The sequence below is a fragment of the Tyto alba genome, unplaced genomic scaffold (assembly GCF_018691265.1).
Source record: "Tyto alba isolate M040663 unplaced genomic scaffold, T.alba_DEE_v4.0 Super-Scaffold_2, whole genome shotgun sequence".
NCBI lineage: Eukaryota > Metazoa > Chordata > Aves > Strigiformes > Tytonidae > Tyto > Tyto alba.
In genome coordinates, this window is record NW_024881282.1 from 52,045,462 (window position 1) to 52,059,867 (window position 14,406).

The following is a 14,406-nucleotide window of genomic DNA, read 5'->3' on the forward strand; positions in this document are numbered from 1 at the left end:
CTACTTACAAAAAAAAAAGAAAAGTCACATAGGTAAATGACCCCATGACAATGGTATGTCAGCCATTGGCAATACTGGGAAATAACTGGCCTTGCTTTCACCAGCACCTCCACCTGGCTCGTAGCCATTCTCCTTGCTCACTTGAGCATGGGTAGGAAAGGGCTATGCTTCATCCTCTTATTTTCTGTGGAACTGTCAACATTAGTTAACTATTTTAAAATAGTATTTTATCTCCAAATTATTTTTTTGACAAGGCACTAAAACCCAGCCCTTTTTTTCTTTCAAGACTGACATTAAATCATCAGCAGGATCCTGACTTGACAGATGCTACAGTACCTCTTATCAGTGATAGCTGAATGTGAGGCTGGACCCAGCATTCATAAGTCACTTACACATGCACTTTGATAAATTCCTATCAAGCAGGTCTTTGGATTTTAAAACAATAGTACTCTGAAGTGATTTTGCAATAACACAGAGAGAAATCTAGCAAGGAAATTGCAGTAGCAGCTCTACTAATCAATATTTCCATTACACTAAAGAAAAAATACTCATCTTTGATTTTTGTGTAGGAAGTGATTCTTTCAGTTTTGTCATTACTTGCACATTTAATTCTGGACAGAGAAGCCCATTTTCACTCCTAGGAAAACATTGTCAGAAAAGTGCCTGGGGGTCCTGATGGACACCAAGATGCCCACGAGGCAGCAATGTGCCCTTGTGCCAAAAGCAGCCAGCAGCCTCCTGGGCTGCATCAGGCAGAGCGTTGACAGCAGGTCGAGGGAGGTGATCCTTCCCCTCTGCTCAGCCCTGGTGAGACACACCTGGAGTGCTGGGGCCAGTCCCGGGCTCCCCAGTGCAAGAGAGACATGGACTTACTGGAGCAGGTGCAGCAAAGGGACATGAAGATGGTTGTGGGCTTGGAGCACCTGACACATGGAGGGTGAGAGCTGGGGCTGTTCAGCCTGGAGAGGAGAAAGCTCTGAGGGGGGAATCTCATCTGTGTGTATAAATACTTGATGTGGGGGGAGTAAAGAAAACAGGGCTAGGCTCTTCTCAGTGATGCCCAGTGACAAGTCAATGAGCAATTGATATGAGCTGAAGTATAACTGAAACAAAGAAAATACTTTTTTTTTTTTTTTAAATAGTGAGGGTGCTCAAGCATTGGAACATGTTTCCCAGAGACATTGCAGGGTCCCACCTTTGGAGATTCTCAAAACTCAACTGGACACAACCCTAGGCAAGCTTCTGTAGCTGACCCTGCTTTGGGCAGGGAGTTTCTTTCCACAGGCCTTGCTTTGCATCAGAAAACTAGTAACAAGAGAGAAAGAAAAAGGCAAAATAGAAAACAACAACAAAAAAAAGACACCAAAACACCCCCACAAAACCCAAAACAAACAACAAAGGGTATTTTTTCTTATTAGCAATCATCATTTCTGGAATGGAGTATGCAAACACAGTCTTCATTAACACCACTGATTACACAGACCTCCAAAGCCGTACACCCACTATAGGGCCAGGGTGCCTGACCTGTTGGCACAGATTCAAGGACTTGTTAGGATATACTCCAAAGATTTGATACTCCACTGTGCCCAAGCTCAGCTTGAGTGGCCCTGCTGGGGGCTTCCACAGAGATTTATTCTTGATATCTCATTCCTAAAGGATTTTATATAACTGGTAGGAGGTAGCTCCTTTGCTGGTGTTTCATGGCTAGCTTGCAGTCTGGATGGATCAAAGAATGCTCCATCTCACAGCTCCCCACAGCCATATACATTAATTTATTAACCACAGCCATCTACCTCTATTTATTAAAGCCCTGAAAGCAGTTATCTGTGGCTCCATAGCAGCCTCACACAATCCCACTGTTTCTCCTCCAGCTGCCTCTTTTCTGACAGTGACTCACTCCCAAATTCAGGATGCTTCCTCCTTCCTAAAAGATAATCTTTATTGTCAAGTCGGTGCTGCAGAGTTGATAAAGTGGCCCAGATCATAACAGTTGAGTCAGATAACCTCTGCAGGGATAGAAAGGGGAACAATATTCTTGTTTCTACCTTGTGCAGTTCCTATAACTATTCTAAGGCTAAATCAAATGATATATAAAGTGTGAGATAATACAAAAATATGATTTTCAGAAGTAACTGACATGACAGGCTCACAGAGGTTGTTAAGTCCTTTTGTTACCCATTAATATACATTTTGTGTATTCACGGCCTCTGTGGCCACACTGAGAGGTAATTTGTTTAAAGACCCACCAAAGTTAAACCAAAATAGATATATTAATGCTTGACAAAATAAATTGAAGCTTAAAAAACTATAAAAGCTTAGAATTTTTTCCTACCTAGATAAAAATAACAGGATTATGCACAAGGTAGTTCAGAGCAGACTTATGCTCTCAGTTGTTCCCTAGAATAAATATCAGCAAGGAACTGGATCTTAAAGTTCAAGCTGAGCCCTCACACCCAGAAAACTACAATTCAGGCATTAGGGCTATAAAAACTGCAAATAAAGGTCCGTTTTGGCCACAACAATACAATGTAATCTCTTTGCCATTATGAAAACAAACTTTTTTTCTGAAGCTTGCGATGCAGCCCTTGCCAGCGAGGGTAACCACCAAACAGCATGTTTTTCCCATCCATTATAGCACCGACGGTGTTCCTCAGGGAAAGGAGCAGAGAGCCTGTAAACATGTCATCAAACCAGCCTTTAGGTTTGTTCCGTTCAGCTCCTGGCTGAATTGCATTCAGTTGTTGTCACTGGTTACACCAGTACAAGAGGTTTCAAAATGAATTGCAGTTATTAGAAAATAATTTAAACTTCAAATAGATGTTTCTCTCATTGACTTTTAACATTACATGAACTTAGTGAGAGGTTTTTTGCGTTGTCAGTTAGATACAGGTTTTTTTAAATGAATAATGTATGCATATTCTAATATTTGCCATATTGTATTGACCTCCACAATAAGAGGATACATTTGAAGCCTGAAAAAAGCTCCTCATTGCCCACTTGTACATCTAAAATTACCCATTCAGTTCTTGATAGCTGAAAGCACTCAAGCATGGCAAGTTTATGACATTCCCTGTAGCTTTATATGCTTTGGTTCTTCTAGAAACATCACACACATGCTAATAAATACAGAACTGGTCCATAATAAGTATGGAGTAATTAACTAGTTCATACTTAAAAAACAAGTATCTTTTCCTTTTTTAAAATTCCTCAAGCCTCAAGATGTTCAGAGTGGTCTTTTCCAGTTCAGGTGTGTCAGGGGTGCATCAGGGGCACCTACTGCCTTTGTCATCTTTTGACAAAAGGGATGTTATTTAGAGCACCACTCTATGAATGATAAAAAGTGTTCTCAAACTGACTTTTTTTTTGTTAACTACACTTTCAACAAAATTTCAGTTGGTATTTTATTCAACACCATAAGAGTAATCATTCCCAAGCTGTTCATACAAAAAAAAAATTGTCACCATCTTAGCAAATTCATTGTAATTTTGATGCCTTATATCCATGCTGTTTCTGCAAGGCAAAACGTGTAGTTGAAATCAGGTTCTGGCAAAAATAACAAGTTCTGACAGCAGCTTAAACAAACTGAACATTAGCACATCTGTGTGGTAGGACAGCTTAAGACTCCATTTGTAATTTTAGTTTTGAAATGTATACAAGTGCTATTTTTCCTTTCCTGAGGTACATATCTAACTCTAAAAATTGTAGCCAATGCTGCAGCTTCCTTCAGCAGTTCTTCAGCTATAATGTTCAGACAGATTAGCACTGAGTTTTATTACATTTAGACCCACAGCAAGCATACAGAGTCCATTTTCCATAAACATGAAAACAAAATCATTCTTCGGCCACATCATCTTCAAAAGCTTTTGCAGTGAGTAAATTTTGTTTCAGTTTCCTTCTGAAGCTGTTTTCCAGAGAAATAAGTTGCTCCCTGCATTATACATGGCAGGATAAACCACCTGGTGAATTAATCTCTTGGTTTAGGTGAAATTCAGAAAATCAAAGTGGATCAGAGAGACATTCCATCAGATAAGAAAGCCCTGCTGATCTGGCACAGAAGCTTAGATGCCATGTACCTTTGCTGTGGAATATTGTAAAGGAGCATCAGGGCATAGCAACAGTTTGGGGCTTAAAGAAACTGAGCCAGAGTAAGAATGACAAATTTAGATGCTGCAGAGCAAAGGGATCCCTCCTCAGGGCAACAGCCATGCAGACAGTGTACGAAGGGTGCTGAACTGAACAGCAGGCTCCAAAGAACAACGGGCATAACACAGGCTGCTCTGAGCATCGTGGCTTAAACAACTGAGGAGTGCAGGCTTCTTAAGCTTGACTAGTGTGAAAGAGCAAGGAGAGCTGGATGAGGTAGAAAAATCAGAATCTACTTCAACTCTCCAAACCAGTCCTTCTGGGATGAGTCCTTCTCTCTCAAGATCTCCATGACTGAGGAGGAATAAACTCCTTCAAGCCATTGGGAAGCTAACTATGAAACTGTGTGGGAAATAGTGAAGCCTGCTCAGGACAGTGGCTGGGAGCATCGGGTGTGGTACGAGCTGGTCCACAGCTCACCCTCATCTTTGGTTTCCCTGACCCCCGGGGCCCAACACTTGCTGCTCTGTGGTTTTTCATCAGCAAAACCCTAAGACAACACTCCTTTACAACTCCAATACAATGCGATGAACATTGTACTACCCTAGGACAGAACATGCTCCTCAGTGAGACAATAAAGGCATTCAGGAGACTCTCTGAACTTTTTTTTGGTCTGGTGTTGCTACCAGCCATTGGCATCAAGACCATAAGCAACAGCAGCATTTGCTTGCTGGAGGAGCATCAAAATGTGTGGGTTAGAGAAAATATCCATTCTGAGGACACCCGAGGGCCAGGATAAAGACTGACATTAAAAACAAACAAACAAAACAAAAAACCTTGCAAAACTGAAAATGCATAACTGGTTAAAAGTGAGATAAAACAAGCTTCAACCAGCCATCCAACTGATGCCATCTCTCTCACAGCAGTGGCTGAAAAGATCACCAGTCCGCAAGAATGTGTTTTGGTCTGTTTTTACGCCCACACTGGACTTGAAGGCTTTCTTTGCACCTCTCCTGCTGCCTGCGACAGAAAGCAAGCCTCCAGCTCCAGCCATCGCAGCTGTCACTGCAGCACGGTTGAACAGATCATTCAAAAAAATCAAGTGATTAGTGCTTTAAGCATTCAACTGCAAGTACAGAGATTTGCTGGGATGGTGAGGGTTTTGAGGCTTTTCATTTGCTTCTATCCATGCATCTGTATAACAAAACTCATTCCAAATTATTCTTTGCTTCGGCTTTTGTTGAATCCCACCCCAAATAGCATCTGAGACAGTGGCAGTGTTTATTTGGGGACTTGCTGCATGCAGTGCAAGCCTGTTCCCAGGCCTGCCAAAACAACCTCAACAAGCTTGTGAGCTCCAGAAGCTGCTGTTGGCTTACACACACATGTCCAGTGAGAACTGCTGGGCAATTAGCTTCCCCAGTCATTCTTTTAATTATGGTGCAGGTTGTGGTTCACTAAAATTGCATACAGTTTGTTCTATATTACTACAGTTTTCCTCCTTTCAGTCAACGCCTTTCCAGAATGGAACCCCCAGTTGTGCACCATAACAGAACATTATGATTGGGGTTGGGGGCTTGTTAGATTTTTTTGTTTGTTTTATGGTCAAATTCTAAAACAGTACCTGATGGGATTTTGCTGGTTAGCTCATTGGAAAAACAAAACAAAACAAAAACTCTCGGTAGCCATGGCAACTTAGAATAGAAATATAAATTTAAAAAGCACACACACTACCTTTTTTTAGCACTTTCAGGTAAAAAATTAATGCATTCTTTCAGAGGAAGGTAAACACTGCTGACACACCAGTCTGCTCACCAGAACCTGACATCTAGTTTTGTTAGGTCTCCCATGTTAAGGGCCACCATTCCCATTACAGCTGCCTGCTGAAAGCCTGGGAGAAGGGAAATCATTAGCAAGGTGGAAAGAAAATATGGAACTATGCTATGAAATCTGCGTTTTCAGCCACATAACTCAGCCAGTGGGGCCCAGTGGTTTATTCCACTCCTTGCAGCAGTGCCAACCCCTCCAGACCATGCCACCCCAAAACACCTGGCTATAGGAGGGACATTGCTGTGGTGACTACCCACTTGCACAAACTTCTCCAAACTTTACGGTACAGAAGTGAAGTTTAGCAACTACTTGTAGAAGACTGAGAAGGAACTTCTAAGCGAGCCAGTCATAACAGAAATCTCCATTATCTTGTAAAGAAAAATAAAATTATAAGATCTATTTCAAATCCATTCTTCAAATACCTGCATTTTCTTATCTGTGAAGAAATAGTGCTGGCTCCCCCCACAATTTGGTTGGCATTTGTTAATGAGGTTACAGCGCCATCTCCTGGAAGAAAATAACTATCTGGAATTGCTCCTGAAATTTAATTTTCATTTACGGTGCTCAAACAGCCAGCTAATACACTAGATTCTGCCATGACAGTGCAACAAGGTGAAGTAACTGAATGGGCAAAACTGTATTAACCTTTTCTTCCTTAGAAGACATACTGTATATGGTTATTATGAACACTGGGAAATAATGGAGAGGTTGATTTTAGCTATACCCTAACTCATTGAAAGAAATAATTTGTGTTTTATTTTTAAGAGACACTGGCAGATTTACAATTATAGAACCAGCACTGGGAGAGCACAGACCTGCTGGAGCAGATCTGGCCATTTGTTGATCAAAATAGAAATTAAAGGATTTCTGTTTCAAGTCAGAGGGTATAAAAACAAAAGGTCCAAAAGGCCCAAAATGATGAAATTAAAATACCATCACCAAATTATTTTAGATTTATGTTTGATTTCTTTACAAAAACATTGAGAAATTAATAGTAATAAAACTACCTTAACATAAAAATGCTCATCAGAATTAACTTAGGCTTTTTAAAATAAAATATTACTATACGGTTTTATTTAACACTTTGCATTGGAAAAATACCAAAGAATTGTTATTTTTTTCAGGTAACTGAAATAACTTCCACAAATGCAATATTGATTGCTTATATCCAGGAGGAACTGTAGCTTCAAAAAACAAAACCACAAAGATTGAAAAAAAAGGAAAACTTACCCATTCTCAGATACACGTTTATACATAAGCACAGATATTTAGTGGAGATTTTAGTGTGCTAATTTAAGAGCCACTTGAAAGAACAGAACACATTAATCAAAAATTACTAGCAAGCAGGTATTTTAATCCTGCAGCTATATGTGTTAATACTTCTGGGTACTTTGTTATATTCATGGTGCATTCCAAAAACTCTGTTACATAGCATCAAGAACATACTTCTTCATCTCGGGTTACTACTGAAGTTATCATGAAGAAACAATAGTTGTTTTCAAGAGTATTAACATTCTTTGTGTCTTACGCCATTGAGTAGGATTGCACCCAGGGTGCTTCTTACCACATCCAACTACTATTGTCAGACAACAATGAAAAACACAGCTACAGGATTAAAATACTTCAGTTATTTAAAACAACTTTTCTTTCAGTAAAAGGTTTCAGGGGTTGATATTTAAAACTCTTTCTGAAAAATGCAAAAAGGAAAAATTATAGTTATTTTTATGATCTAATCAATGTAATATAATAGTCTAGGTGCATCATGTCTCCCTCTGAAAAAAATCATATTGTCTGCAGTCATAAACTTCTGTCCAATGGGTTAGTTGGGGCTACAGGAATACCTTGTACACAATGCAGCATCTTGCTTTTGAGCACAAATATAACCTTCAGCACTATGCTGTATTTACCAACACATGATAGGGTACATACTGGTACAGCCAGACAGAAACATTTGGATTTTCTTTTAGCAAAGGCCACTGATGAGCAGTGAAGACAGTCTTCACTGAATAGACCAGCTGTAAGAACAATTTATCAAGGGTGCTTCTGATGTTGTTCTCAGATACTGTATTTTTAATAACCCTATTTCCACTATTTTGTCAAAGAAATAGCTGACCTGCAAAATGGAGTGCATTAAATATGACAGCTTTGTAGTCAAACATACTATTCTGCATGCAGACCTCAGATGCTTCCTAGGGCTGCTCCATTTCTGTAACATTAGCTGTGTCAGAAACGAATTCTGGTTTTATTGCTATAGGCTGAAGACTGGATAAAACTACAGAAAAGTATGCAAGCTTTAATCAAGGCAAGCAAGACTAGGTTTTGTAGTGACATAAAGCAAACATTCACCCTAAAAGATATCATCTCTTTACAATCCTGAATTAAGTGTGTTGGAACATTTCTCTTGTAAACAAACAGTAAAGGAGCACAGAAACAACACGGTGACATTTAAGGCTAACGTTGCAAATAAATACTTAAATCTTGTATCATATTTCTTGCCTTTTCAAAGCACTATCCATAGATACTGCTCCTTGATGTGTTCAAGTATTAGCTGTAGTCTACAACAGTGGCAGGTCACATTCTGAGAAGGGAAGTGGTCTCCTTCAAAGTCAGTTTAAACAGATTGTTAAATAAGTATTTTTTTAAAAAGCACGAGCACTCTTGATTTCAGATCACATTTATCTACTAGACTGTGTTAAAACTTAACTAAAGGAGCTGAACATAGAGCAGATGTTCTCCCACTTGCTCTTTACCACTTCCGAAGGCAGGAGGTAGGAGAAACATCTGACTCAATTCCTGTAGAATGTTTTAGCTGATCCTGGGAATTGTGCATTGTGGTTGCTTGCTTTACTTCATTAGTTGACATAGCAGCATTTTAAAGTTTCCTTTGTTGGAAATAAATTTAATTTATTGGAATGATTAGAAGTATTAACTCTTAGTTTCAGCTATTAAATGATGTCAGAGGAATTAATTAAAATTGTATTATTTGATGTGAATTCTCCAAAAGGAGATCAGTGAAGCAAGCCAATTTTTAGGATGAAACTTGCCTTGAAATGTAATTGTGCACTTACTAAGTAATTACAATTAAAAATACATGCCAAAAGTAAAGCGTATTGCTTCCTTACAGCAAACTGAATAGACCTGCAAATGAGCATAACTCCACTTTTTCAAGTAAAACAAAGCTCCCTTACATCTACTTACTTACCTATTGCAATGTGAACTGAATGATGCAGTAGACATGACCAGATTTTTTTCAGTACCTTATTGTCGCCATCTTACAACTGTGTATTTTATTCAGCATCCATTCTACACACAACTATGGGCCCTTACTGCACCTGTGTATCAAGCATGTTGCAAAATAGTTCCCAAGTTCTATTCTTCCTGTAGTACAAAATGTATCTTGTTTATATGATGTAGCCAAGCATGTAAAATTGCATCTGAATTGCAACTGCAGCCTTTGCATTGTTCTTAAACAGGTCTGATTCTCTTCAGTAATTCCTGTAGGTTGCAAGGAGGTTTCAAGGTTTCTCTCGACTGGAAGGTCTGATCCCACAGACATACAGGATTTTTACCAGGTCTATTTGGTTAGCCATACTATATTTTTTTTGTCCCTGGTACACACCTCAGAACAACAAACAAAAAATATTGTGACCAAAGAAAATTAATTATATTCTGGAGAAGGAGGTCAAAGAACACTGCAGAAGTGCCTAAACCTGCCAATGGACCTTTTCCTTTCCCATCCTTACATATGTTAAGAGATAAATGGGAAAAAATAAACCCAGTCAGATGCCCAACTGTTCCTGCACTCTTCCCAAACCATCCATCAAATGCATCCTGCCTTAATCAAAGAGAACTTATCTGACACATAGAATATCTTGATCATAGTGAAGATATGAAAAGCCTTGGAGCAATAAATACCTAATGACACCAGTATTAAGAAAAAAACAGACCAACAAATATTAACCATTTGCCAAACAGCAATATAACGTAGATTCACAATCGTACGCAATAGTCTGCCCTTACCTCCTTTGAGCTTTAAATTTCCTGAGCCAGCCTTGTTCAGCCACCTAACAGACCTGAAAATAAATCATCCATGGACAACCAGAAATTTTTACAATTTCAGAAAAATTCTTTGTCCTTGAACAGCCCTTGATGATATCCAACTGTTTCAACCTGAATACATCTGTTCAAACCACTGACAAAACATTTTGTCTGTGGACAAGTAACTTCTCCTCATTTTTCCTATAAAACTCTACATAGAATGACTGAATGCACGAGGCTGAATGCCACTCAACCAAAACTCCCACTTTAGACTTCTTTCCCGGAAAGATTTAAAGGCAAGGGGGGAAAGGATGGCTCTGCAGAAATCAAATACCAACACCGCTACAAAACTACAGAATTGGGTTTTTTCCACTTATTTTAAAAAGTTGGGAGTGAAGAACTGAAAAAAAGTTGCCAACTTCTTAGAAAATAACCTACAACTAAGGTCACTGTGTCTACATACATACTTCTCCAAAAATCAAAACAGGACAATGTATAATCTTCCATGTCAAACAAATTTTTAATCTTTCCTATCAGCTACCGGGAGATACAAATATTCTACCATTTTATTAGAGCTGAATTCAACCCACTTTATATGCCAAAATTGGTACCACAGAAGAAAGCAGTAGAGTTGTGTTTCACTTTGTCAGCCCCCTGCCAAGGTACTCAAATCAACCACCACATCCACCTGCAGCTTCAGTTTCACACTTCTAATTTTGATGATGAGATGGTTTTTGCAAACAAGTCACAATTCAAACCAGAGATACAGATTTTCAGCCTACACTGTTATGAAAAACAAGAACTCAGTACAACTCAGTCACTTTCATTTAGTATCTTCCTCCTAGTAGAGTCTCATTTGATGATCTTTGGAAAAAAATATGGTAAAGTTTTGGCTTTGAAAAGGAATAGGGATAATGGGAAATCCAGTTGTTTTCGTTTTTTTGGTTTGTTTTGTTTTTAAAACACTAGCCAATTTTTACCCTTCTGTTGCATGTGGCTGACATTTCAAAGTCTGCTATCTGTGTGAAGATCAGTAGCTGTGGAGGGAAAACAGTCGAAGTAGCTCCTCCCATACGTTCCATCAGCAGGCAGAATGTAGCTGTTACAACACAAAACACCTTCTTACTGGCAAGCTGGTCTAGAGTTGCAGATCATTTGATACAGTACACACGTTAAGATATTGAGGGGCCACAGAAAAGCTTACATGAATCCACATTCCATTAGTTGTGTTGCACATGAAATAAATTGTTTTATTTTGTTCTTAGGTATGTTTTTAAAGAAAGGTGTATTTTTTTTTTTTAATACTCTAAATTCCAGTGACTTTTAGGTATACTGGATTTTCACTGCAGAGGGGAGTGGTTGAACAGTGAGCTTCCTCAAAAATGGCGTTCAGTTGCATTTAAGCATAGATTTCTCCGAGAAATCCTTCCATAAAATGGATACTACATGCAATTCATGAAAGAACTGTCTTCATGCACAACGGAAATGTTGTAGATATGGGAGGTGAACCTGAACTATAACCTCAGTAAGGACTGGAGAAAGAAAGTTCTTCTAGAGGATTTAACATTACAATATCAAGAATTCCCAGGAAGGGTGGCATCCAAAGTAACAGTAATCAGATGATTAAGAGTCCAATACTTGTTTAGTTGAAGAGAAGAAAGGCTGGAGGTTGAATGGAAACTACAGTCATATGTGAACATTTTTTTTTTAATCTAGTAATAAAAGAACATTGGGAAAGAGTGAGTTGCAAACTTTTTCTAGTACAGGGATATCCTTACTGCACTGAACCAAGTGACAGATTATTTCCTAAAGTCTGTAGCAACCGTATAAAACTGCCTCATAATTGTCAGGTAGGAAAAATCCACATATGAAAGAATTTCTTCATAATAAAAGAAAAAATAATGAAAGTATAATAAAAAAACTTTCAACTCCTTCAGAATAAAAGTATTTTCATAATTACTATGTACTTTTGTCAAAATACCTCTGGTTGGGTTTTTTTGGTTGGTTGGTTGGTTTCCGTTGTTTTTTTGTTTTGTTTTGGGGTTTTTTTGGTTTGTTTGTTTGTTTGTTTTTTTTTGAGAAAGCAGCAGGGAATAGAAATTACCTCTTAAGTTCTGGGATCACAGAAGTTCACAGTTTGCTAATTACTTTTTTTTTTTTTCCTTCTGTATTTCCCATTCTTCAGAAATATGATCAAAGGCAAAACACAAGAGAAAAGAGAATTATTTTCAGTGAAAATATTCTCACACTTTAGGATTTCATTTTCTCTTTCTCAGTGCTACATTTCAGGTAACATCTGCCTTCCAGCCAGTATCCACGTGGTTCTCAGAAACACACTCTTATTTCTTCTCTGGTTCTAAACCACAATATACAGGCTAAAATCAACAGAAACCCTTTTGTTTGTTTTTGGGGGTGGATGACCTTTCTGAAGGCTGTTCTCTCCTCATCAGAGATTATCTGGAAACATTAAAGCCTCACAGGCTGGAAAAGAATCTAAAGAAGTCTAACTCCCTACACCAAGACAAAATTGCCTGATCCTCACAAAAGCACCTCTTGCAGATAACTTCCCTGATTCACCAGCACCGGTCAAGGAAGATTAATTTACTTCATTATTCTCAACAACTCCTATTTCCTTCTCCTCCCCCAAACTCAGATACAATGAAAAATTATAAATAAATAATGATTTAAAAGTCCAGTTTCAGTGTAAGAGCTATTACCCTATCCTGAAAAGCTCTTCTAGAGCAGGGGGCAACGCTCACTGTCACACCTGCCTGTTCATGCTCAACAGTGCAGGAAATCTTTCCATCTCATGGCAAGGAAGAAACAAGGACAAAAAGAAAGTAATAAACTGACTAGTATTTTTCACTTCTCCAAAACCAATTTTAAGAACAGTAACAACAACAACAAAAAAGTACTTTTAATCTGAAGTTTAGAGCAACAGGGAAATAAAACCCAGGGGCTGCAGGCTTAACTGTCTGGTATTTGGCAGAAACAGGTGTGATTTCAGCCAGAATGATCAGGATTAACAAAATAAAAACAAAAACCCCACACGCTTCCAAGGCCACATGTTACTTTGCTTTTAAAGTTATCTTAAGGGGAGGCGAGGAACGGGAAGCACCAGTAAATATGAGAAAGGCTGCTAAATCACTACTGCTAGCCAGTCCACCAAAGCACAGTGAACTTGTTCCTAGCATCACTACTGAGTGTATGTTAATCCAAATACAATAGCAGCAGACATGGAACTTTTAATTCATATTTCTAATTTCAGTTGATGAAATATTAAAATAATTCTTCATTTGAGAGAAGCAATGATGCTTGCATGCATATGTACTGCTTTGTTCACCTCAAAAATACAATCTGGAAGTAGTTCAACTCTTTTTGTCAACTGCTATATTAGATGAAGAAATTCTATATTTAAAAAAATAAACTTACATGATTGAAGTGCAGCATTCTTAAGGTACTTGTAGTTTGCAATCTGTAATTTTAGAAAAGGCCTCCGCAAGGATGGCAAGTATTCTCATGGGAAATCAAAGCATTAAGTACTTTTGAGATACAAAAATATTTAAAAGCAAGAATCTACAATGCCAGGCGTGGACAAACATTTCTATATTATGTGCCATCTTATTAATTGGTCTCAATTGCCTGGGTGCAAAATGATGAAAAACACTAGAAAAGTTCTAATCATACCAAAAACCTTTAAGAGCAGCCTTTCAGAATTCTAGTTTTGTTTTAGAGAGAGTAATTTAATATTTTAGTTTCAAATATTTAGCATTTGAAGAACAGCTACAGGTATTCCTGGCATCCTCCTTAACAGAATTACCTGGCTCTAACTGCACTAAAAGCATAGATGCATCTGATTTACCTAAATACTTGGATATACAGCGAGGAAAACAAAAAAAAAAAACCTTTCAATCAAGCAATCCAGTAAAAGTCAGGGGAGTTTGAACACCTAACCTGGTTAGATTTTATAAAACTAATAAATAGTTTCAGTAATTACGGTGCAGTTACAACCATTATGAATCAGTCTTCCTCGTTCACCAAAATAGCCAACTGCTACTTGGAGAGAACCATACTCTAGGAATTTTTGTAGTTTACAGGGAAGACTTAATTCTTGTTTCCACCTGTTTTATCAGTGGTCAAAAGTGAAAATTACTCTCTTGAAAGCAAGCATTCAATATGTAATATAGCTCAACCTTCTCTTCTGTCCTTAAACTTGCTCCATCATAATGTACTGTAAAATAAAGTGAAGATTATTTGCATCCACCACATTAGGTGTTACGGTACTACATAAACACACACAAATCTTTCAACTATGAATACAAGTATTCTGTTTCCTTACCATTGTCACCTACCCCATTTACAAATTTTAGCCTCACATTTCATGTTTATCATACCATTCTCTCACCTAGCTTTAGGTCTATGAAACATTTTAATGCACTCTGAAAACTTAAAAGT